Here is a 24,776-nt window from a genome sequence, read left to right as displayed (position 1 = left end):
GAAAGGAACTCAACAGTTTTTCAAAGCACGTGTGTCTTTTGCCTTTTTCTCCCTCAGGTTCTAGGAGAGCTTAGAGATTGTGTTATGGGATACATAACTTTGAGAGCTTGTTGACAAGTGTGTTCCATATGTCTACAACCATCATCCATCCATCATGCATAACTAATTTGTGTGCTGGGGCGATGAATAGAAGGGCTGTGCTAGCTTTCTATTGCTGTGTAACAACGATGCTCACACTCTAGTAGGCTAATGTAGTCATTTGGTATCTTAGACGTTCAAATGCCTGGTTGCAATCTCTGCTTAGGGTTTCATACCCAAGTATCTCAAAAAAGCATGCAATCTACAATAAGACTCTGGGGAGAATGCTTCTATGCTCATTCAGGATGTTGCCAGAAACATTTCTTAGGACTTAGAACTGAACTTTCCATTTCTTGTCATCAGGAGTGTACAGATACTATACGATATTGGTAGAAGCTTGTCACACATCTTTTCAAAGGCCTTCCTTCATCAGATAGCTGGGACCAGTATCCTCTAGGATACACTTCCATCAATATCCTACCACAAACTGGCTCTAACTGTTTGGCTTACTCAGGTATATATTAGTTTTAGCCTACCCTGATTATCTTTTAATCATCCCCAGATAAATTTAATGATGACTTGAATTGGACCTTTCAAGAATACATTATGCCATATAATATGGCACTGTTATAAAAGTAATATAACATCTATTAATATAATGCAGCAAAGTGAGATGTGTTTGTTATCTGGCCAGATTGTAGCCATGCCAGGAGGTAATACCTTTATTCTACTCTTCTTGAGTTGTTTGATGGATTCTTGGTTTAGGTTTCTATATCCTTTGTATCTGTGCTAGTTTTCTTAAAAGATGACCTCTCATTATCTAGGAATATGGACTCTTTACATTGAGTGTTGTTTTTTTTGTGAACATACAACACATGGAATGTGGTTCCCAAGGTCTCAGCTATGATTTGCTTCCTTCTGAAACAATTTCAAGTGCTCTTCCTTCCATCTGACAACATAACAAGTCCAGGGTTCATAAACTAGCTTATAAAGTTCTGGCTGCATCCTTTGATCCAAATGATTTTTCTAGTGCCAGTATATAGTATTGTTATTAACTGGGCAACTAGACGGACTCTTACAACCATCTATTTTGTCTTGTAATAGCTATTCTTCTGAATTTCAGAGGTTTTACCTCTTTTAATGATTAAAAGGAGCAACTAGGAAAGGTTGAGAGGGAGCATGTGTATACAGTTAGAGTGACATTCTGATATCTGGGGAAACACACAGAGTCTGATGCCTGTCTTCTGCATGTAGGCAGGCACAGCAAGCCAGAGGATCTTTTTTCCTCCTCCCCCAGCCAGAGGATCTTATGAGGTTCACAGCGTCTATGTGTTTTAGTTTTGTTACTGGATATGGACAGGACAATGCTGCGTCTTAGAAAGCACTTTTGTAGCCACTCGAGTTAGGAAGGAACTTTGAGATTATAGCCGTCAGGGGATGGAGACTTCAGCATAAGAAACCAGGAGACAGCAGTGATCACAAACCCAGCTCGACAGCAGGGAGTTGGAAGCAGGTGTTAAATAAATGGAAGGTAATATTTAAACTCTGCATGAATCCCAGTTGTTGAGGGTATCAGAGAATTATTCATAAGGTATGCATCAGCAAATGCACTGCCCTACAAACAAGGGAGATAAATGTTGCCGAGAGTGTAGCTCAGGAACGAAGATCATTACTCTCACCGGCAAAGTCACAGCTAAGAAAACTTGGCTTTGGGGTTGTATCATGTGGAGTAGGAGTTTACACATCCTTATGTCCAAAACAACAGTGAGAAGCTGAGAGAATGGGAACAGAATTTCTAGGGAGATTTTAAAGGTGCAGTTTAACTCCGAAACTCTTCTGGAATGGTAGATACAAGGAAAGCCTAGGTTTCATCTTTCACCTCCCACACCAAAAACTGTGGGTCTCCCCTCTCGTACACATATCCCACTCAATTGCATAGCATCCAGCCATTGTATTGCTTTGGCTTGTCTGCACCCTGTCCCTATCCAGAACTCTAATAGATACGTTTGCCTAGCCATTTTATCAATGTCTGTACCCCACCTGGACTGTACCAACACTCTTAGTTTCTCATGTGCATGTGTATATGTGCATGCGTTGTGTGTATGAATTTTACTTCCCATCATGGCTGTCACTATGTTAAGAACGCCATGTGTAGGTTTTCACATTGAGTTTGGAACCTGCTCTTCTCTGCTTCACAGTCAGCTGCCTGCCCTTTTCCCACCTCATCCTCTTCCCTCCCCTTGGCTGTAATACCTTCCTTTCTTCCTGAATACAGCTCCTTTGCCATTTCCCCCAGTTGGTTTTATTTACCCTATAATCATTTTCTCCATCAGTTAATAAATAGTGTGTGCTGTTTAGCTTTTCCCCTCTACAGTGGGTAATGTGGTTTTGATGTGCTCTTTGTCATTCACCTAAGAACTATTATTAAATAGCCTAGTAAGAGTGTCCCCTTCTCAGAGGGTGTGTGCCTTCAGCACCAATGAAGGAGTCCAGTGGGATTTGCCATTATTCCTCCTCTGACTTGCCAGGCTCAATTTGTTCACACAGAGAGTAAGTGGTGTAAAGTCTCTTGCAGTAAGTAATACAAACACAAGGCTCTCCCTGCTGTCTTCATGCATGGCTGAATCTGCTGTCTGTCCCCTGTTCTCACCATTAGCTGATTGCAAGCAATGGCTTGAAGACAGTCAAGGCTTAGCTGGCTGTGAATTTTATTTTCCAGGATATCTTTGGCCAGCCCAGAATAAAATGACCAAACCAATGACAATGAATTGATAACAAAATGCCATATATAAAAATTAAACTCACAAATCAAACTGTTTCCTTCGCAGATTATATTGCAAGCTGATAACTATTGTTCTTAGATCTGTGACATTTAGTACTTTCTTCAAGAGCTGCCTTATAAGACAGATTCTTTGGGAAGTGTGTGTGTGTGTGTGTATGTGTGTGCACACATGTGTGTTACCTGATTTTTTTTAAAGACAAAGTCTCCCACTGGTTTTGAACTCACAAAGTAGGCTAGGCTGGCTAGCCATTGAGGCCCAGGGATCCACTTGTTTATACCTTCCTATTGCTGAGAATCAAATGAATCTAACTATGCCTGGCTTTTCTGTGTGGATTCAGGTCTTCTTGTTTGCAAAGCAAAAAAAAATTTACTGATAGCTATTTTCCCAGCTCCATAACATCTTATGGTTAATACCAAAGAAATATATGCTCATCAAATAGGAATGATAAAATATAGATAATTAAAAATAAAAGAAAATTCCCTTCTAATCCCACCATTCTAATTTAATTATAAATGTGAACCTGCGGCTATGTAATAATACTGTGGGTTATGTATATGCTATAGACTTTGTCAGAACTTTAGAATCATTCATAAAACTGTACAGCATGCTTAATATAATGGAACTTGATTTCATGTTAGTCCATATTGATCTGTTTTCATTTTATTAGCTAAAAAACAATATTCTTGCATCAATGTAGTATACCCTTCTATAATTGATTGCTTTTTCTTGGCCATTTAGTTTGTTTCAGACTTTACATTTCATACACAAAATTGGAGATAACTCTTCATCACAGCTTTAATTTCCACCGAATAGATTATTGAGTCAAAAAGCCGTGTTTGGATCTCTCAAATATGTTTTGATAAATCACTACCCCCAGTTTCTGCTGGCTCCAGTCATTTCCATTCATCATTTGATGGTGTGTACCCATTTTCTCTTTGGTTGATATGTTTGAGTAAGTAGGTCTTTGGTGGCACAGAGACAGGACCTGACATGTCGGAAAGAGGGGTAGCAGTGTCAAGTCTCACATCAGAAAGACCGTAACTGTTCCAGGCAGGCATCATGTGCTCCCAGATAGTGACAGAACACTGTCCAGACTTCTCATCCTTTTCAGCCCTTTCCTGTTGTCCTTCTTCTTGCCTGGCCTGTTTATCTTCACTCTAGACCTCACATTGAGCTGTCTGACCCACCCCTGCATTTCATGTCACCTCTCTCAGCCTCTGCATTGACATTTGCTGGTGGTGATTCTCCACCTGATTCTCAGCTTGAGTCATCTTCTTTAGAGAGAAAAATATTTCTAGGTGGTTACTTCCAAGAAGTTAGGTTGTAGAAAACCCATGGATAAGAAAGATGTGTTCTTCACAGTAATTAGGAAATAGAGCCATAAGCTGTGCTCTGGGGGAGTCTATTGTTAAGCCCTCTGAGAAATCCATCACATTTTTTATTATCCCCTCAAGGAATCAAAGAGCATGCTATCTTCAAGCTGTGTTACACAGAAAATCGAAGCTTAAATCACATTTACCTCTCATTTTTGCTTAGTTCCAATCTCTTAATTTTATTTCCTAAGCCAAAATTAGTAGGAGGAAGGCAATGTGCTTAGCTAGACCAGAGACAACAGAGTATCCGAGGAACTGATGCTCGAGGGGTGCCTGACTTCTTTACCAACCCTCTACCCTTCCTAGTGAGATTACTCTTCCATGATTTGGGGGAAAACCATGGCAATCAGTTAGCTTAAAGGACAATGTGGAGATCACCTGGAATTACATCCAAAGAGCTTCTCCCAATCTGATCAATAAATTGCCTTTCACTTTCTTAGAGTCTTTATGTCAATGGATTGGGTAAGAGGAAAGAATTGCAGGTGATAACAAAAGGCATTGCTCATTTAGGATGGAAGTTACAACTGATGTAGCACTGGCATCCCGGACATATATTTACATGTATTTATACATACATATGCATATGTACATAGATGTGCATGAGTGCATAGGCACACATGTAGACATCATGGCTACAGCACATGCCCATACCTTCTTCCCAGTAGCTAGTGTGGTTTAGAACTGTGAAGAAAAGAGGGGGCTAGTCAAAGGGAGGTACATGGTAATCTCCTTGGTCAGGCTTTGGGATCAACCAATTGACCAAGGTTGGTGATTTATTAGTTGGTAACAGCCACACTGAAGTGCTTAGCATTGATGGATATTTTTCTCATTAGATTTCAAACATAGAAAATGGTCCTCTCTGAATGAAGAATCTGGGGACACTTTAGTCATTAGTCATACGAACCATTCTTTCTCTCCTGGTGTTACAGACAGGGGGAAAATGGCAAGATCTAAAGTGTGTTCCTTGCTCAGAATTGCTTCCATAGGGAACAAAATGAAATGTTTAAGTTTAGTACCTCTATTAGCTTGATGCTTTGCCTATTTTTCTATTTTCTATTTTGGTGGCCTCGTTGTAGTCAAATCTTTAATTATGTGGGAACTAAGAATAATTGAACATGTGCTGTGGGTGCATAAGCCTACACATTAACTGTCCAATGGGTCCCTACGGCACCTATAATAGATTCTAACTCTGCCATACTTCAAGGGAGGTCCTCAGCACCCGATTGTGGGACTGAATGGGATAAAGCAGTGGGATAAAGCAGTGAAACTTCAACCACATATAAATTAAGGCAGATGCTCAGCAAACCCTAGGATACTTCAAAGAGATAATTTGACATTAGATATGCCAGGGTCAGAAACAAACTCAGGATTTGTCTTTTGAGTTCGCCTGGTTGCAGTCCTGGACTGGTGTGGAATTACTCTCAGCAGCCAAATACAAACAGTTGGACAACTTGACGAAAGCCCTTGGTTCTGATGGGCACGTCAGACTGTAGACCTGCTAGAAGTGCCAATTGATTGGCACAGTTGCCAGTTTCACTGACTTGTACAATTGTCTGCTCATGGAGGTGAGTTCTCTCAGAGACTCTCTGGACTGGTGCAGAACAGTGGTGTTTCAGAGGCAGGGGAGGTAGTTGCAGTATCTGAGGGTTTGTGGAAGCAGATTCAGTAAAAGTGTCCAGAAACTGAACATTAAAGATGTTCTCTCTTGTCTTGTCTCATCTAACACTCTAGAAACCACACATCCTTTATTAACATTAATTGAATGAGCCAATGATCAAGTCTCAAATCACACCCAAATAAGCTCCAAATCACATCCAAATAAGCCATAATGGTGTCTAAAGCACTTAGCATATTTTTGAAGATGATTTCATTCCAAGTTGGTGGGAAACTTAAGTGTTTTTTCTGATTCCACCCCATACTTTTTTTTTTTTTAAACTAATCTATGTGCCTTAGATCTTGGGAGTGCTTTCTTATATATTTGTGACTGGAACTCAGCTAAAACCAAGCCAAAGCTCATCTCAAGCTCATTGAATTTGTGTGGTCTACACACATTGGGTTATTTTTTTGAGCAAAAGGAAGCCATTTATGACAACCCACTAATTTCAATATACCTTAAAGTATGGATTTTCCATAAACTCAGTAAACAGCCCAGCATATTTGTTTAGCTTTTACTTCTGAAAGTTATTAGCTCGTTCTAGCCATTTGCAGGTGTAAGCTCATTCCTAATTGTTTCATTTTTATTCGCACCCCAAACACAGTAAATCTTAATGGCTGTTGTGCTAACATTAAGCGGGAATGTGGTAGCTATAGAAAAAGTCTTTCAAACACATTAAATTTAGCAGCAATATAATAACGTTTACAAGCTGTTCGTAAGAACCCATTTTGACTTTCAAAGAGTAATTGTGATGGGGCATTTATTAAAGGGACCCTCCAGATGGACACATTGTCCTCACCTCAAGTCATCGGCATGACATGTTTTCTTTGTCCACCTCTGAGTCATTCAGAGCTGTGAAAATTCCCATCGTTCCAGTTTAATTATAGAACTGGTGGAGAATATGTTCTGCTGTTTGGCAGTATTGCCGGCACACTCTATTTGTTTATGGCACGTTGGGAGAGCCATTTTAATAAGGTCATATTTGCAATTTAAATGAACTTTAATATTTCTTGCAAAGTCTGGGCCTGCTTATTTATGCAAGGGGTGAACATGGCAGAAATTTATGGTTTAAAAATATGTTCTCCTGTTTTCTTTTCCAAATGGTGCATCTCAGGTGATAAACGTTTTCAACTATATTTAGAACTTTTTCCCTTAGAAAAGGGCAGAAAATCCAAATCAGTGAAATAAATCACGGCTCTAAATGAGGTTGTTAATACTGTATTCTTGATATTTTTCCCATTAAAATTTTTACTCCAAAACCCCATGTATGCATTCATGAGTAAATATCGCTCGGTCATGATCAAATGGGGTGGGTGCTTTGTTTTGCGCTGCTTATTGTAACACACAAGCAAAGAAGCAAAGCAAAACAAAACAGAACAAAGAACATTGCCTGCACTTTAGAGAGTGACTACTTATTGAATTTGTTTGATCATACGTGATGAAAAAGATTCAGTTGTTTCTAGGTGAGAGGGGCTTCAGAAAAATTCACTTATAATGTGTTAGGAGCTTGCTTCTTGACTGAGTAAGAGAGACAGAAAGCCATTGTTGTCTTGTACCTTGAACTCTGCTGCCCACTTTATAGACATGCTTTGTTGAAAATATAGTGACTGATCAAACATGCCTTCAGCCACCTATGTTGAAATGACTGACCACATGGGAATAACATGACTCTTTCATGTCTCTTAAACTTTCCTTCATTCACAGGGACTTCAGTCTTGAGCCTTTCTTCTGTCTTTATTTTCTCTGTAAGCAATGACATTGTAGAGTAGATGGCTTTGTTTAATTCACTATATATACTTGCAGCTCTAGTTTGTAAACAAGAATAAGACAAGTACTAAATATCAAGGGACTAAATATCAATGGAATGATTTTATTTTTTATTCTTTCTCTTCCTCCTTCTCTCCCCCCCTCCATCCCACCGTCCCACCGTCCCTCCCTCCTTCCCTCCTTCCCTCCTTCCCTCCTTTCCCCCCCTCCCCCCCTCCCTCCTTTCCTCCTCTCTCCTTCTCTCCCTCTCTTCTTCTTTTCCTCCTTCCATGAGCACACGCTACATATTTATCTATTGTGTCAAAGAGGAACTAGGGATGTATTTACAATTTGGAGGGTAGTAAGGGTACAGTTGCAATGTGAGCCAAGGAATGGCTTTGTGCTCTGTCCAAGACCCTGCATGCAGCAGCCAGGGCTTGGAGGAAGTACAGGTTTCCTCACCCTAGCACTTGGCAGAGTGCAGGGCAGTGTGTAAATTTTGATATGCATTTTGAGTGCACTCAGGCTTGGCTATCCCTGGTACATCTTTGCAATTGAAAGCCTTGAAAGGTTGAGGATCTTTGCCCACAGGGATCCCAGCCAGCTCTGAGCAGTTGGCTCAAGCCTTGGAAGGATATAGAACTTTCTCCTGGGTAGAGAGTGGAACAGATAAGACGTGAGTAGTGGGGTGGGGTGGGGTTGAGAGCGATGAAGAGCTGATGAAGCTAGGCTTGGGGCATCAAGAGCATTTTCTTTGTTTTCTCTTTGGACAAGGATGTCAGTTTAACTGACTTGGGAGTTTCCTCTTATTGAAGATAGTCTTTTCCTCAAAAATTTTGAACTTGATACGTTACGAGGAGTCCTATATCTCAGAATCAGTGAGGCTGTGGGCTGACCAACTTGGGGCTGCAATGGCTACCAGGAGGTACACTGGCCATTGATTTGTATGGAAGCTCTAAGGATGGCTCTAATAATTCATTGTAGTTGGCTTCTGGAGGAAACTGAAGGATGTCTTGGTGAAGACAGAATGGTTATGTGGCAGACCACATAAGCGGCTCTACTCCAGAGGCCCAACTACTCCATCAGATGGAGTCCTCTTTTTGTGGATTCATTTGAGGTAATATTTTTAAAATCAAAACAGTATATGTTCAAATGGAGTAACATCCCCTAACTATTTCTATTGATTGAGATTTGAATTTACTTTGATTTTTCGATATGGGCTCTGAAGTTGTTTCTTCAGTCCTAGGAAATTCAATGTTGTTTTTCTCTTGTCTTTATTTTTCTCTTCCTTCAATGCTATGAGTAGAAATGCTCAGTTCATTTCCTATTTGAAGCTGCTGTTCATGTTCTTCATCTCTTTACAATGCTTTGTGTACTCCGGATGGTTCCCTCAGCGGTGCCAGGTTCATTAATCTGCTGTTTAATTTGCACCATGCATCTTCTAATACATGAATGCCTGCATTTTTTCCTTTTACTCTCTTATTGGATTACATTAAAAATTCCATTATTTTAAAGCCTAGTTTCCTGTCCTGATATTAATGCTCTTAATTTTTCTTTTGTCCTCTTTAATGATTTTATGCACACCACATTTTAGGAATTTGGGTATTGTTGGCGTTTCTAATTCTTTGAATGCCAGTTCTATTTCTATTTACCGTTTGTTCTAACTACTGGTTCTACTTAGGATGGCATAGGCTTTCTGTGGTTTTTAAGCTTTTGTGTAGGGATGCACATCTGAGCATGTATAGTACTAAAGTTGACATCGTTTATTTCTTGATGGTTAAAGCCTCAGTAATTGAGTCATTGACTAGGAGCTCATCTAGCTAGCCAGCTGACTCTAGGGGCCCTTGCCTCTGCTGCTTGATTGCTAGCATCATAAGTAGCCCCCATGCCTGCATATATTTTATAAGAGGTCCAGGATTTAAACTCATGTCCTCATGCTTACATGGCAAATGCTTTATCCACCGAATCATCTCCAAGCTCCTGAGTTTCAAGCTGTGATGCTATGCCTATTCTTCAATGGAGGGTTTGCTTTACTGTGGTAGTCCTATTTGGGTGCTGTGATAACCCCCTTTTAGAATAGATGTGTATTTTTTTCCCTAAGGGACAAAGAAAGTTCACTGTTACATAACCAGAAACTTTTCTTTGCAACAGACAAACAAAATTACAGAAAACCACAACCAATCCAAATTCGGAGTTGTGGCGCTCAGTCTCAGTGGATACATCTGCAAAACACCCCCACATCTAAGGCTCAGGGAACATGGAGGGGAAAGGAGGCAGAAAGATTGCAGGAGCCAGAGCATCAGGGAGTTTGTCATGAGGTTGTGCCTTCTACTAATGTCAGAAGCTACAACCATTACGTCTCATCAACATGGCTGCCTGAGCATGAGCCTAACAAGGACAACAGTACATGCCAAAGTAGACAGGGAAACGACCATGAAACCTTAACCCTACACAGAGCTACAGACACCAAAGAATGCTCAGTTTGAAAGAGAGCAAAGAAGGAAGAGTTTGAAGGAAAGAAAGGGGAAAGGAAATGATATAATTATAACCTCAAAATAAAAGAAAATGGAGAAAGGCATTTTCCATTCCAAAGTAATAAAAATGAATACGTTTTTCTTTCTTCATGTAGGGAAACTTTGGTTTGGCAAAATGTCTCAGTGCTTGCTGCCCAAACCTGACAACCTAAGTTTGATTTCCAAGACCTAGATAAAAATGGAGGGAGAGAAATAACTCTTCACCGTTGTCTTCTGACCTTTACATAGATGCCTGCCACCCAGTTCCACAGATATCATTCAGCCCCACATATAGTCCCACCATATAAAATAATATTAATAATAATAATAATAATAATAATAATAATTTTTAAGTTAAAAAAAACCTGATTTGTGACCTGTTTGATGCTAGCTCCCCAGCTTCTGTTTTCTGTACCATGCAAATTTGGGTTCCATGCCTGTCTCAGAATCAGCCGGGTATTTTGCTCACAAAAGACATTTTACTGTACCCAGAAATATGAGGTAGTGACAAGAAAGCCCTTTGATAATATTTCCTCACCTGGTTTTTTCTTTGGTTCTCTGGTACACGAATCCTTCCCTATGTTCAAGGTAACTTATAGGACATCTTCTCATCACACCACTGAGCCTGTTGGTGTTGTTTACAACATCAGGGATGCCATCTCCTCTCTTCCAAGGATATCTGGTGCCTATACAGTCTTTATATGCAGATTGGACACTATTTCTCCTGGAACTTTTCATTTGACTCTCTAGTCTAGTCAGTCTAGTCCTTCCCCAGAATCCTATGTGTGTGTTTCTTATACTCCTTGCCATAATGAATTCTAATGATTCTCTTGCCTGTCACCTCTACCACTTTCCACATTTTCATACCACATGGCAGAACAGAGGTAATTAATGAAAAAGGCCCAGTCTGATTCATTTCTGCATCCTATTGTTGGTTTATAGCATTTTCTCTCCATTGTCTCCCCCTGAAAACTTTAAGTTAATGTTAGTCTTGTATGCAGGTTATGGATGTTCGTCCCTGTAATATTAGTCTTACATCTAGGTATGAGAGTTCTCTGTAATCCTTGCACCTTGGAGGTAGGAGATATCCCAGATACTTAGTGGGGCTGGTATAAACTCTGGAAGGGGAACTAAAGGTTCTTGATTTCAAATATATTGCTTTAGAAGTGTTTGCTGATGAATATAGTAAGAAATCATTGGAAAATCAGAAAGTCAGAAGCCAGGAGAGAAGATGAAGCCAGGCAGTAGTTACACGCACATAAGTGCAAAACCATAGAGAAAGAAGAGCTTCTTCAGCCGATTCACACTGTGTAAGAAGAAATGGGATGAGACTGGGTTTGGGGGTAGATTAAGGCAGAAGAGCAGACAGTGAGACAGAGAAGTGTACGTAAGGACACCAGAGGAGAACCATAGGACAGTGTTCTGCTGGAAGACAAGGGGGAAGAGACAGGTAATAACAGACATGGTTCACCTGGGTGCAGTGCTACATGTGCTGATTTCAGACCTCATTGGTTAACTCTGAGTGAGGTTGAAGGCAGAACTGATTTGACCTGTCCTTGCGGCGTGATTGACTCCCTAGTGGCATCTCCCATGGCAGAGAGCCATAAAATTATGCATTCATGAATGAATTCAGAAAGAGCATAAAGAACAGTGTTAAACAGCATTTGGAAAAGTTGCTCAATAGGTCAAGTCCAAAGATGGACTACGTGTAATTAAATTACACCATCCTTGAAGGCATTTATGCTTTTGAAATTAAGTCAGACTCAGCCTGATAGTCAAGGCCTTTCAACTTTGAGATCAATTCATTTTCTTTAGTATCACTCATTTATATCCATTCTAGAAGCTTCAGTCAACATGGATCACATGTTTTCTGACTGTAAAGCTCACACCACTACTTGAACTTATGGAGTATCCCTTTTTAATGCTACCTCCTTCATGAAGCTTTCATAGAGTCCCCAGACCATTTACAAATCTCTTCATACTCTGAGTTCCAATTGTCTCCAATCTGCAGTAATAATTATATAATGTTAGGCAGTGTGCTTCTGCTTTTCTACATTTGTATGTTATATATTTATAACCCTTCCTACTCTAGTTCTCACTCCCCAGAGGGTTGACACCAAACTAACTTCATCGTTGGTGCCCTAACTTGTCTAGTACTATGTCTTGGCTACAGAGGTTTGATACACATTTGAAAAACAAAGGGAGGAGTGTTACATAGCATCAGACATTACCATGGGGACTTTACTATGTTGAGGCTAAAGGTATGTACTCTATTAGGACTAAAGATTTGGGTTTCAAGTGAAAGCCAAATCTGAATGAAGGTGACTCCATGGAGACTTTCTTGGGATCTACCTTAGAGGTTAAGTCAACATAAACACAAATAAAATGCACCCTAGGTAGCCAGGGAACACATACACACACACACACACACACACACACACACACACACACACTTTTAATGACATATTTGACTTATCTCAATATCTCCCAGTGCTAGGGTAGGGTCAGGACTCAGGGTTTCAAGTTATATATGGCAAGAAAATTGTAGCAGGATATTTCCCCGGTTACATTTTACAATAAAGCTTGGTAATTTGGGAGGAGCTAATGTGGCAGGAGCGAAAAGAGAGAAGGAGAGGAAGAGGAGAAGGAAGAGGAGGAGCTAGGAGAAGGAGGAGAGATGTAGCAGCCATGGAGAACTATAGATGCATCAAGAATAATCCTGGGTAACAAATTTTATCTAAGGTTAGGTATTGGGTAACAACTCTAATTGTGTGGGGATCTTGCTAATTGAGCATTTTCAAATATATAAATATTGGATAATATTTAAGCAATAAGAGTCTTCATTCTACTGGGTACTGCAGGCATGGCGGGTATTCTGGGGTTCAGCCAAGCTTTGTGGAGACAGCATGGTAGATTGGCAGAGCCATCTCCCACGCTGGCATCTCGTGGGTGCCAGTGTGGTGTTTCTGGCTGGCCAGAGCCCGGCTATGGATCCTTCCAGCTGTGGTGTGCTTGGCTCTGGCCGAGGAACTTGGCAGCCTGATCTAAGCAGAGCCTCCGCAGCATAGATAGTCAGCCCGTGCAGCAGCATTTTTTTAAAATATTACCCAAAACAGAAAATAAATGTGACGGATAATTTCATGTGTCAGTTTGTTTGAGTTATTACAGGATGAACAGGTTAAATGTTACTTCTGGATATGCCTGTGTGATTAGTCCACCATTTGAAGTGGCAGACTCAGTGAAGTAGATCTGTCTTCCCTATGTAGATGGGCATCATCCAGTTCACCGAGGGCCTGGATGGAATAGAGTGCAGAGTCAGGGAGAACTGTCCCTTGGATTGGAATTTATACCATCACCTCCTCTGGCTTGAAGGACTTCAAACTCACACCAGCTGAAATCGCATTCACTGGAGCTGTACCATTGGCTATGGTGGATCTCCAGTTTGTAGATCTTCAGACTGTCTAGCTTCTACAACTATGAGCTAGTTTTTTTTTTCTACTTAGATTCTCCATGTTCTATTTTGTTTTTTACCCCTTCTTCATTGGCTCACTGGTTCTGTTTCCCTAGAACATACTATTATTACACCACCTTAGTCAGAAAAGTATTAAGGGCACTGCTCCCAAGTGCCTGCTGTGATCTGATCTCAGCTGGACTATATTGGGAACCTCTCATCTTGTATCCAACAAGAAGAGTCAGTCAGCAGCCAAGTGCTCATGTAAGTACCTTGGAGATGTGACCTGCATCAGTTCAGTGTCTATTGGGAAGTCAGTGGAGCCCTACCAAGGTTCACTTGACTCTTATGCGAAGTCCTGGTTACATTGTTTCTCCTTCTGAGTGTCCAAGGTTCCACTGTTCATCTTTTTTATTTTTTTAACTTGTAAGCATTTTCTCTCTCTTATTTTCTTCTGCTCAAATATTAATATGAAAAGAGAAATTTGGGATAGAAGTGGTGAGTATTCCTCTTTGTATCTAATCTTTCAAATAATGCCTCACTAATGACGTCGAAGCTAAGGCATCACAAGCCTTAGCTTCGAAAGAAGTTCAGAAAAGCAAAGTGCTCCGTGCATCCAGTTTTTCGGGCACACTATTAGTTTTAAACAGGTGATGCACAGTCTTAACCATTATCCTTTGTATCCTTTTGTATTTCTCACATACAGCAATTGAGATGTGATAGCTGGCAGTGTGGGATACTCACCTAGGGTACTTCATGCTGGAAATTCTTTTCCTTAGGAATGAATGGATGAGGAAATATCAGAATGGAGGGACAAATATAAGGAGCTTATGAAAACCAGGTTTTGCCCATAAGCATCAAAACACGTTCATTGTCTGAACGGGTGACATCTAATTCTAGTTTACAGGGTGATAGCTCAGAGTTTGGGGAACCTCCTGGCCTCTTTTGTTTTGTTTTGTTTTGTTTTTTAACAAAAGCTGCCAGATGGAAAGAGAAAAAGAATTGCTTTTTCAATGATGTATTTGCAGAGATCATAGGACTTTAGATCAGCAGGAAATATGCTCACCTATCTTTTCCAAAGAGGAATGCTCCCTGAGATTACCTCTAGGAAGTTTAAGTGTATGAAGAAAAACAGCCCCGGATATCTAAGAAGTAGTGGAATCATGAGTAAATAAGCAGCTTGGTTTCACCGCAAATAAATCATCCAAGACTGATCTGGAAGCTGTTTAAAATTCACAGCGGAAGGGAACAGAGTCATTGCAATACATCTTGATTTGGGGAATGCATTTGATACCACATCACGAAATTATACTTATAAAATTAATTGACACTGGCTTGGATATGAGCACTGTCACAGGGATTGATAATTTCCAGGGGATCTGTAAACAAGGCATGGTGATGAATAGTGTGATATCCAGCGAGGGGTAGTTGATTAGTAGGGGTGCCACGGAGATTGCTGTTAAGCCTGATCATATGCAACAATGTTATTAATGGCTTCTAAGAGAAAGTAAAGAGAATGTTAATGAAATTTGCAAATCATACAAACCAGGGTGGTGCTGGAATAAATCCAATAAGAATGATGGATAGAATTTATTCTGAGAGATATAGACAGATTCAATATATGGGTAATAAACAGAAAAGTGAAATTCACTTTCAAAAATGCAAAGTAGGCTAGATCAAGGGACAAAACAAAAGAAAAACTTATATCTATAAGGGCACTAAGAACTTAATTTGCACAGTGTTTCAGGTCTTCTTAGTCAGCTACTAACATATCTTTCTCCACTCTGAGTTGTTGGTTTCTTCTACTTATTGCTGCCCACCTGTGTCGTTCTGTGAAAATTTCCCTGAATGATCTAGCCTCTTTACATATCAATGTTTTTGAAAATAGTGCTCCCTTTCATTTCTACCAGTAGAAGTTGACATTCTTTTCAATATCCATCCTCTTTGCCTCTACAGATGGTAGGGAACTATCTCTACTGTGTGGCTACCTTAGTTAGCAAGTAATTGTATTGGGACTCTAGTTTCATTGAACTCTGAATTCTTGCCCTGGATAGGGGAAAGGTGACTGGCTAAGCACATGGATTTAGGAATCAAACAGAATGAGGAATGCAGGCTAAGCCCCACACCAACCAACTACAAGTTATATGAATTCTTGAGGTCTTTTCCAACCTCAGTTGTCCCACTAATAAAACGGTCATTATCGCAAGAATTCAACAAACATTCTGTTTTGCAAAGGTCTGAAGAGCTAGTTTTTACTCTTCATTGTTGATAAGCTTAATAGCAACATTTGCTTAAGTTTTTTCAATTTCTTCATTCATGAACTATTTGAGAACAAGACATTTGTCCCCAATTGTGTATATTTATCCTGGAGTGCAGTGAGGCTTTCAGAAAACTACCGGGTAGCACACAAACAGGGTTCTTTCTGCAGCCTGTAGACCAACAGTTCCTTTTGCTGTACAGATTTTGTGTTTTGTAGGGAAATGGAGAAGTGAGACAATTAAAGTACACTCTCAATGCTTTTCACAGATGGTAGGGGAATGCACATGGCATTTCTACCTCAGACCTACGCGTTGCTTCCAACAGCCAGCAGGTTTCCGATGTTTCTCTTGAAGTCTGGTGACATCATGTCTGCAGCAGTATGGGGATATATGGGCCAGATGTAGCCAGATGGGTCACAGGTGAGAATAAAGACAAAAGCCAGGTAGAATGGTTGCAGGGCCATCTAGCTTGATTTATAACGAGAAGCTTTGGAGGTAGTATAATGACATTCACAAAATACTTGTAATTACATGATACATGGCACCCCAAGGAAGGCCATAACAGTTTGTAATTCGTGGAATCAATAGTTTGAATAACAAAGAGAAAGAAGAACTTGAAATAATTATTTCTTCAGGCTGGTGTTACTCTATTTCTCTGGGTCTGGAATAGGCATTTTGAGTGTGGGCTTGGCTCGCACATGCGTGGGCTTTCTAAATACAACTGAAGCACTAGGAAGATTTCAGTCAGTCATTCTCTAAGCTATGCTATGTGTTGTCTGACATGCAGATATGCTGGAAACTTCTCAGCATGTGTCCCCTCATACTTGCCAGAAATGTACTATTCATCAGTTTTTTGTTAAGTAACAAACATCTCAGCTGAGGCTGTTTGGCAGGCATGGGTCTGCAGTGCCATACAGTTTGACTAATCTACACTAACTTATGGCGAGGGTGGACTCCAGTTGGGTTCGAGTAAACGCATGTGGGTCCTGAGACAGGCTCTCCATGGGAGAGATCACAAGACTACAGAAGATAAAGCCAAACCATGGAAACCCATTTCGAATCTTGGCTTACATCACCATTACTAATATCTATTGGCCAAAGTATATTACATGGCCCAGTTCAATATCAGAGAGACAAGGAGGTATGTTCAGTTTACATTATAGATAATGTAAAAGTCACATGCAAAGTACATGTGATTGTGTAATGGCAAAGGCTGAAGAATCATGAGCAGTAACTTCATCCTTAGAACCAACCTCTAGGTCCCTTCTGTTGCTCATAGTCAGCAAACAATTCCTGTCCACTTCTCATCCCAGGCCAACTATTTTCACCATTTCTCATATAATCTCTAGATGTAACTACTTCTTGAGCCTTTGGTGTCTCAATTCTCTGGCTAGTACAACCTTGGCTTGCCCTTATGTCTTGTCTGTACAACATGAGAAGTACTTGGAACCCAAGGACCCTTCTGTTAGTGCCCATGTGACTGCTACTGTTGGTTGTCTATGCATGCAGGCATCAGTGCTAGAGAGCAGTTTTCATTTCTCATTGCTCTATTAAACCCTGGTTGCCTTAGAGAGAGGAGGAACATACTTTAAGAGCAAGTCTCTAGGCTTTTTTTCCCCAGAAGAATCTGGCACTAAAATAAAATTTCTTCTTCCCGGTATAGTTCTTGACTGATTTCTGTGAAAGGTAGTTTTATTTCAAGTGTGATTGTGGAGTTAAAGTAGGCCATAGATTGAAGAAGGAGGAGGAAGAAGACAAGGAGGAGAAAGAGGGGGAAGAAGAAGAAGAGGAGGAGGAAGGGGGAAGAAGCGAAAGAAGAGGAGAAGGAGGAGGAGGAGGAGGAAAAAGAGCAGAAGGAGGAGGAGGAGGGAGAAGAAGAGGAAGAGAAGAAGAATCAGTATTTCAGATGCACTGAGTAGTATTTGGAAATGCAAAGCAGTTTCAGGAGACTTCATAAAATGTTAACTTCTGATAAATAAACATGTATAGCCTATAGTAACTGGGGGAGGGAAGGGGCATAAAATGTGGTCCAGCACGCAGCCAGCGGGAAGGCAAACCTGTTTGTGTCCAACTCTCAGGCATGCCGGTAACCCCTGGGGATCTTTCCAAGCTGATGATCTTCTTTTATTATCATCAGTGGAGGCTGTGTACCATTGATCTTTGTTCTGCTTCTTGACATTCTGTGTAGTTCCTCTCCTCCGGACCTTTGTATTCACATCCATATACCCTTCCCAACTTTTCCTAGTTGGCTTCTTATCTTTTGTAGACAATTTTTCAATAACCATCAAATCTGTATTTGCTCCTATCCTGTATTCTGTCAGGTATCAATATTTTTTTAATGCCCCATAACTTCCTCCTGTGGTCACAAATTGAGAGGATGAGGAGGGGTCAGGACTTTACTCAATTTTGTGGGTAGGCCACGTACCTCTTTTCGAAGGTTCTCTCAAGAGTAGACTTCCTGTGAGCACAGCTTCCTTCTTGTCTTGTCAATGTTGGAATGAGGCAGGCAGGAGAATCTTTAGGATGTGGGGCATACGGAAGGTCCTTGTGTCATCAAGGGAATTATTACAGGCTCTCTGTCTGTCTTTGTCTCCATCTCTGTCCGTCCGTCCATCCATCCGTCCGTCCGTCCGTCATCCGTCCATCCTTCTGTCTCTCTGTCTCTCTGTCTGTGCCTCTCTTTGTCTCTGTCTGTCGGTGTGTCTGCGCCCCCCTCTTCAACACACAGAGAGGGAGGGAGGGACGGAGGAAGAGAGAGGGAGGGAGAGAGCCCCCCACCCCCGTGCACCCAGGTTTTGTGGACTGAACCTAGGGCCTCACGCATGCTCAGTAAGTGCCACAGCATTCATTGCGCTACACGCTATGCCGTCACTGATCCCTTCCTCTTTCTATGTCCTTTGGGTAATTGTTTCAGGAATTTCACTGAGGTAGCCAAGTGCCCACGTCCACGTTCCTGTTGCCCTTTTAGGTTGGCAAAGTTTCTCAACTATTTCTAGCTTTTTCTCCCAGTCCCCAAACTTGATTCCTTGCTGGAGTCTCTCTCTAATAGTTTTTAGTGAATAATTTTCCTCTCAGGTTTACTTAGTCACTGTTTCAATTTTCCATTTTCTTCCTGAAGGACCCTAATTAACACAGTACCCATTTAAATATGTTGTTATATTCCCCTTAGCTAATTTTCTCTCCTTGCGTGCAGGCACGCAGTTATATAATTTGCTTACCTGTACTTTTGTACCTGTGAATTTTGTTAGAACAGGGAACAGAACTCATTTTATTTATCACAGTAGAGTCTTCACATGGAATTATGTGTCTGGCTCAGAAATATTTATCGTATGGAGTGTAAAAGCAAATGTTGGATAACAAGGCACTGATGGGATACCTTGGAAATGATTGTCTTTATCTGAGCAGTTGGTGTTTGTGGGAACTGTGCCTATGCCTAACCTCACTTATGATTCCCTATGGATACACGTGACTAGCCTGTCTGAAGCTAGACAGAAGGCAGAAACCTGGAGTTAAACGCTTTTCCAGGAGACATTGGTAGTGGATGATGATTCTAGGATTTGAACACCTTTCTGCCTGATTCCACTTGCTGTGCTTTGAGTGTCCACATTAACCTAACTGACTGGGCATTGCAAACTTATAGGGATTCCTAGACAGGGTCGGTCTTTCACTGGAACCAGTAGCTGAATCAAATCCTCCAGCCACCCTGCCCCACCACCCCCGCCCCAGCACAGATGAATCAGGTCCCGAAGAACTCCTCCTTGATTCCTTATTTCCTTAAACGAATAGAGCTTGACTCGAGCCTGTGGTAGGCAGGGTGGCTATTCTCACTCTGCAGATTTTGCCTCCGTGTGCCTGTGTGTATCACAGTCTGCTCTTATGTATATCAAGGTGTGAAAGGAGGTTAATTTCATACTAAGCAGAACACCTGTCAAAAAATTACGGCCTTAGGTTTACAAAGCCCCAGTCTCTCTTTGATTATTGCTGTAATTCGCACAGGCAGAAGATAATCTCCAAATTATACAGGACTTCATGATTAAAATATTTTGCCACCCTCTTTTTTAAATAGCTCAAAAAGAAAGAGTATGTGACTTTAGGGGCTCCGTGTAAAATTAAGTGCTAACAGAGCCAGAGAGGAATATAATAAATATGCAAAAAGGGACTAAAATAAGCATTTCTAATAGGTCCATCCCATAAGAAGATTCTGTGTGTGAAATTGAAAGACTTCCTAGGGAAAATCTTTGGCCCATTTGCTTTTAAATTCACTTTTTATGCTCTTTTGTTACAAAAAATGTTTTAAGCTCCATTATCTTCTTGCACTGGAACACGATCAAAGAAATTGTTCTCTGAGCTATGGAGTTTCTGGAAAGTTGGCCTGCAGAAAACGCTTGCAGAGGGCAGGGACCTACCGAGTCCCCTGTCAGTCCAGGCTTAGGGTAGGAAGCATCCTTGTTCTGAGTTTTCCTCCAAAGGCCTAGGCTTTAGCAATTCCCAGACATAATCTATCAATGAAAAGAACTCAGAAATATTTATGGAGGCCATCTGGGTGAGGCCTAGCAGTCGAAAGAATGAAGGATAGCAACAGACCCGAAGGAATTTTTAAGTTAGCTGAGGAGTCCAGATATGCATCTATGGTAAGGGGTAGTGTGGGGGAATTGGATCAAAGAGAATCTGGAGAATTCTAAAATTGAGAGTGGATGGCCACAAGACTGACCTCTGCGCACCTGAGGTTAGCATGCCTACTGGTAACCAGATAATCCAGATTACCAGAAAGGAGTGGGAGGAGGAGTGGGTTTCTGAAACAATGGAATATTATTGACAAAGATCTTGAGTCTCATTTACTCACCCAGAAATGGGCCCTGGTTAGGAAGAAGGCAGCGGACAGCTTGGGGAGTGTGTTCCCAGTCGATTTTAACTCTGAGAGTACCTTGGCTGCTCATAGACTCCCTTCCTTGGTTTTCCTTCAACTCTCAATTCAAACATCAAGACAATTATCCAGAAGAGATGGGAAGAATGAAGAGGCTTTTTCCATCTCAACGTATTTTATCTGTTCCAAAAAAGCTTGGAAAATTCACACCTCTCAGGTCTCCTTGCTCAAGATTTATCATACTGGTGAAGTGACTCCCTCAGAGAGGTACACTCGTAGACATTTAACTTTGTTTTTTTCAGTGGCTTTGATAGCTTAAGAGGTTTTGTGGATTTATTTAGAGTTTTCTTCATTATAATACAAACATTAAAGTTTTTAAAACTGCCTTAGACTATTTAAACGTTTTTTAAAACAACATTTAATGGGTATTTTGAGTCTTGTTGGTGTCTGAAAGTGAGTTATTTAATAGAAAAGTTGGTAAGCAGACTGGACTGTTGGCAAATACATCTTCATTTCATTTCAGATAGTTTGGGAACCAGGTTGATTTTTGGCTCTTGTGAAAGATTACATTCACGTGGCAAGAACACAAATGAGCAAAGAGAACTCCTATGTTTGTGGTCTCACACACCGTGGGCTGAATAGTTATAGATAGTACATTGCTAAAGTTTGCCTGTTTTCTTTTTCTTTTTCCCTAGAAGCAAGAGAGTGAGGAAAATAATGATTTATTGTGCACCTTCTACCTGCTTGGTGCTCAGGCTTTGCAAGAGCTTTCTTGTCTAGTTGGTAATATTACACTCGAGGTAGCTATCACTTCTGTTATCTACAAAATGGGATAATACTGCCTGTGTTTCTCAGATACTAGTAGGCTATAGCCAGATAATACTTGTATACCACACAGCTTAATATCTTCCTCATAGAAATCACTAGAAGGCAGGATAAAGAGGCCCAAAAGGACTCATAATATAGTTTACTTGTTTTTTTTTTTTTTTTGCACTTACATGTGAGAAACAGGCTTGTATTATAAGACTTCTTAGAAATTTAGGCAGATTTTAATAAATTGGAATTTAGTCAAAACAGAACCCCTACCTAAATCTTGGTTTCTAATAATGTTCTCTAATGAAAGGACCCAGAACTCTTTGGATAAGTGGTTGATTCTAGGGCTTGGAGGAAATACTCAGGATAAGTCTGGATCATTTTGTTCTTCCAAAAAGAAAATTCTTAAAAATTGAAATGAAGTAGAATAGAACACCATAATGATAGGGCATGTCAAAGAGACACAGTAGCCACGTGAAAGACTCCCCATTGCTAAAGACTATGAACAGCTAAACAGGAAAGGGGAGTGTAGCTTATAGCTCAAAGTTAAAATAAATATTTCTGAGTCCACACTGACACAATAAATGATTGAATATCAGATAGGAAAGAAGGGACAAATGACAAATACAAAAGAATCCACTTCACTTATGGAGCTTCTAAATCCTCAAGGAGGTGGAATGTAAAGTTCTCATTCTGTAAGTAGTGGTTGAGCATCATGGCTTTTTTTCCAAAGTGAATAATACACTATTAATAAGAAAAGAGGAATTTTGTAGAGGAAACTTGAGAGGCATGGTCTCAGCCAGGGTTAGAGTAAAACATGTGGAAAGAGGTCACTTCATCTCTGTGAGATTCCTCCCAAGAAATCATAAGCTCTGGCTAATCATAAGGACACCAACCAGAATTCCACCTTAGGGATGGTTTACAAAATGCTTGATCAGTACAATTCAAAACTCTCCAAAGACAAGTGGAAGTTTAAGAATATGTCAAAGGAGCATCAAGAGGACATGATTAAATGTGACCTGGTAGCCCAGGTAGGACCCTAGAAAAGAAGATACAAAGTAGCTACTAACTAGGAGCCTCTTCATAAAGTACAGATATTAGGTAATAGCAAGTCAGTAATATTATGTCCTTAATTATAACAAATGAATCATACTAATATAAAATTTTAATAATTTTAATAAAAAACTAGACACAGCAAATAGGAACAACTTCCATCAAATTAAATTTGACAAGAATTTAATTGGGTAAGGAAAGATTTTTGGATTGGGGAAATGAGAGCAAATTACAAGGACTCCAACTTACAGCATGGTATGACAAATGTCATGGGTAGAAAACAGACAGTGATGTGTAGGAAATGGAAATTAGATCCAGGGAATATTATTCAGAAACTGCTGTAATTCTTGAAACTCACATTCTGGAAGGGATCAAGCACGACCTTGAACCCAGGGCTCATTGGTTTTTCTGAAAATAGTTTGAGATCAATGAAGCCAGAAACATGTGGAACAAGGAAGCAGGTAATTAATTACTGTTTTATGTTCTGATGTCTTGTTTGTTTTTCAAAAAGGAATCATATATATTATATATAATATATGATGCATGATACAATGTATAGTATAGGATATAAAATATAGGTTATAGGATATAGAATATAGAACATAGAATATAAAATATAATATATAAATATAAAAAATAGAAAGGAACTGGACAAAGGCTAAGGAACAAATTCCCTCAAATTAAATTTAACAAGATTTGCCAAAAGTAATTGGGCAAAGAAAGGCTTATGGATTGGGGCAATCCACAGTACACATATTATAAATATATATAATATATTTTCAACATTTAATATTATATATTTATAAGTTATTTATATATAAACTTATATAAACATACAAATTATAAAATATATTTTATTATAATATGATATGATATATAATAATATAATATAATATAATATAATATAATATAATATAATATAATATAATATAATGTAATATAATATAATATAATATATGATGTATCATATTATAATATGTTATATGTATAAATGTTAAATAACTTGCTGATAGGGCTGTGCCGAAAAGAACAAGAAACGTTGAGGTAATGGGTACTGTGGTCAAATCATGCTTCAGTATGAAGACATTTGGGAGAAGGAAGAGGGTGATGATGGTTTGAGAGTTACCTTAGTAACCTGGGCTGTTGCTGTAAATGAATACCTTCTTCAAGAAACATAGGGAAGGCAGGAAAGATGCATTTTGGCTCACAGTTTGAGGTTACAGTTCATCATAGTGGGGACATCAAGATAACAGTAATTAGAAGCAACTGGTCATATTGAATCTGAAACCAGAAAGTAAAGAACGATGAGAACATGCTTGTCACCATCTCGCGTTCTCCTTTTTATGCAGTCCAGGACATCAGCTCAGGACATGATGACAGCAATGTTCAGGGGGAGTCTTCTACTTCAATGAACATAGTCAAGACCATCTTCACAGAAGTGGTTAGAGGCTATTGTAGATGATCTTCAGTTTTGCCCAAAGGCTTATCCCCTAGTGGTCATGTTGATAATCAACAATAACCACTAACTATTACATCATGTATCATTTGGGTATAAAAAAAGAAAATCCAAAACTCTAGGATAGGGTGCTGGTCTTGGAAAGGAGAAGGAAGGATGAGCGTATGAGATGTCATTTGAGAGAAAGCAGTATTGGATGGGGACAAGAAGAGAAGGAAAGTCATACGCAAGTGTAAGAAATATACATAGGAAAAATGAAAGGCATTTAAAAGAAATATGAATCAGATAGGAAGCATAGTTATAGGGGATAGTGAGTTCATCTGTAGGTCGGTTGAAGATTGAGGTGCTATTGAGACGTTCAGACTGGGTGACATATGATGCTTACACTGGGTCTTGGGATTGAAACTGGAAATACAAATTAGAGGTGATAATTTGGGACAGTTATAGAGATACTGAGGTTGAATGAGCAGGACAGATAAGAAAAAAATATCAGGATGCAAACATATGAGATGCTCAAGATCAGGACTAGGTACCCGGGAGCAAGAATTTCATGTCATATTTATGGTCCTTCACTCTATCCCTCTCGTCATGCCAGAATTGAGCACAAAAATAACTCTTCCAGATATCTTGGTAAGAGTAGCTCTCTGGCCTCAGAATTGCCAGAAAGTACAGTCCTCTAGTGAATGATTTGTGTTGAGTCTCCAACTGCCAACCAGAAGGTTATTCTAAGGAGG

This window comes from Grammomys surdaster, unplaced genomic scaffold (assembly GCF_004785775.1).
Source record: "Grammomys surdaster isolate TR1022 unplaced genomic scaffold, NIH_TR_1.0 279, whole genome shotgun sequence".
NCBI lineage: Eukaryota > Metazoa > Chordata > Mammalia > Rodentia > Muridae > Grammomys > Grammomys surdaster.
Note: the sequence above shows the minus strand (reverse complement) of the source record.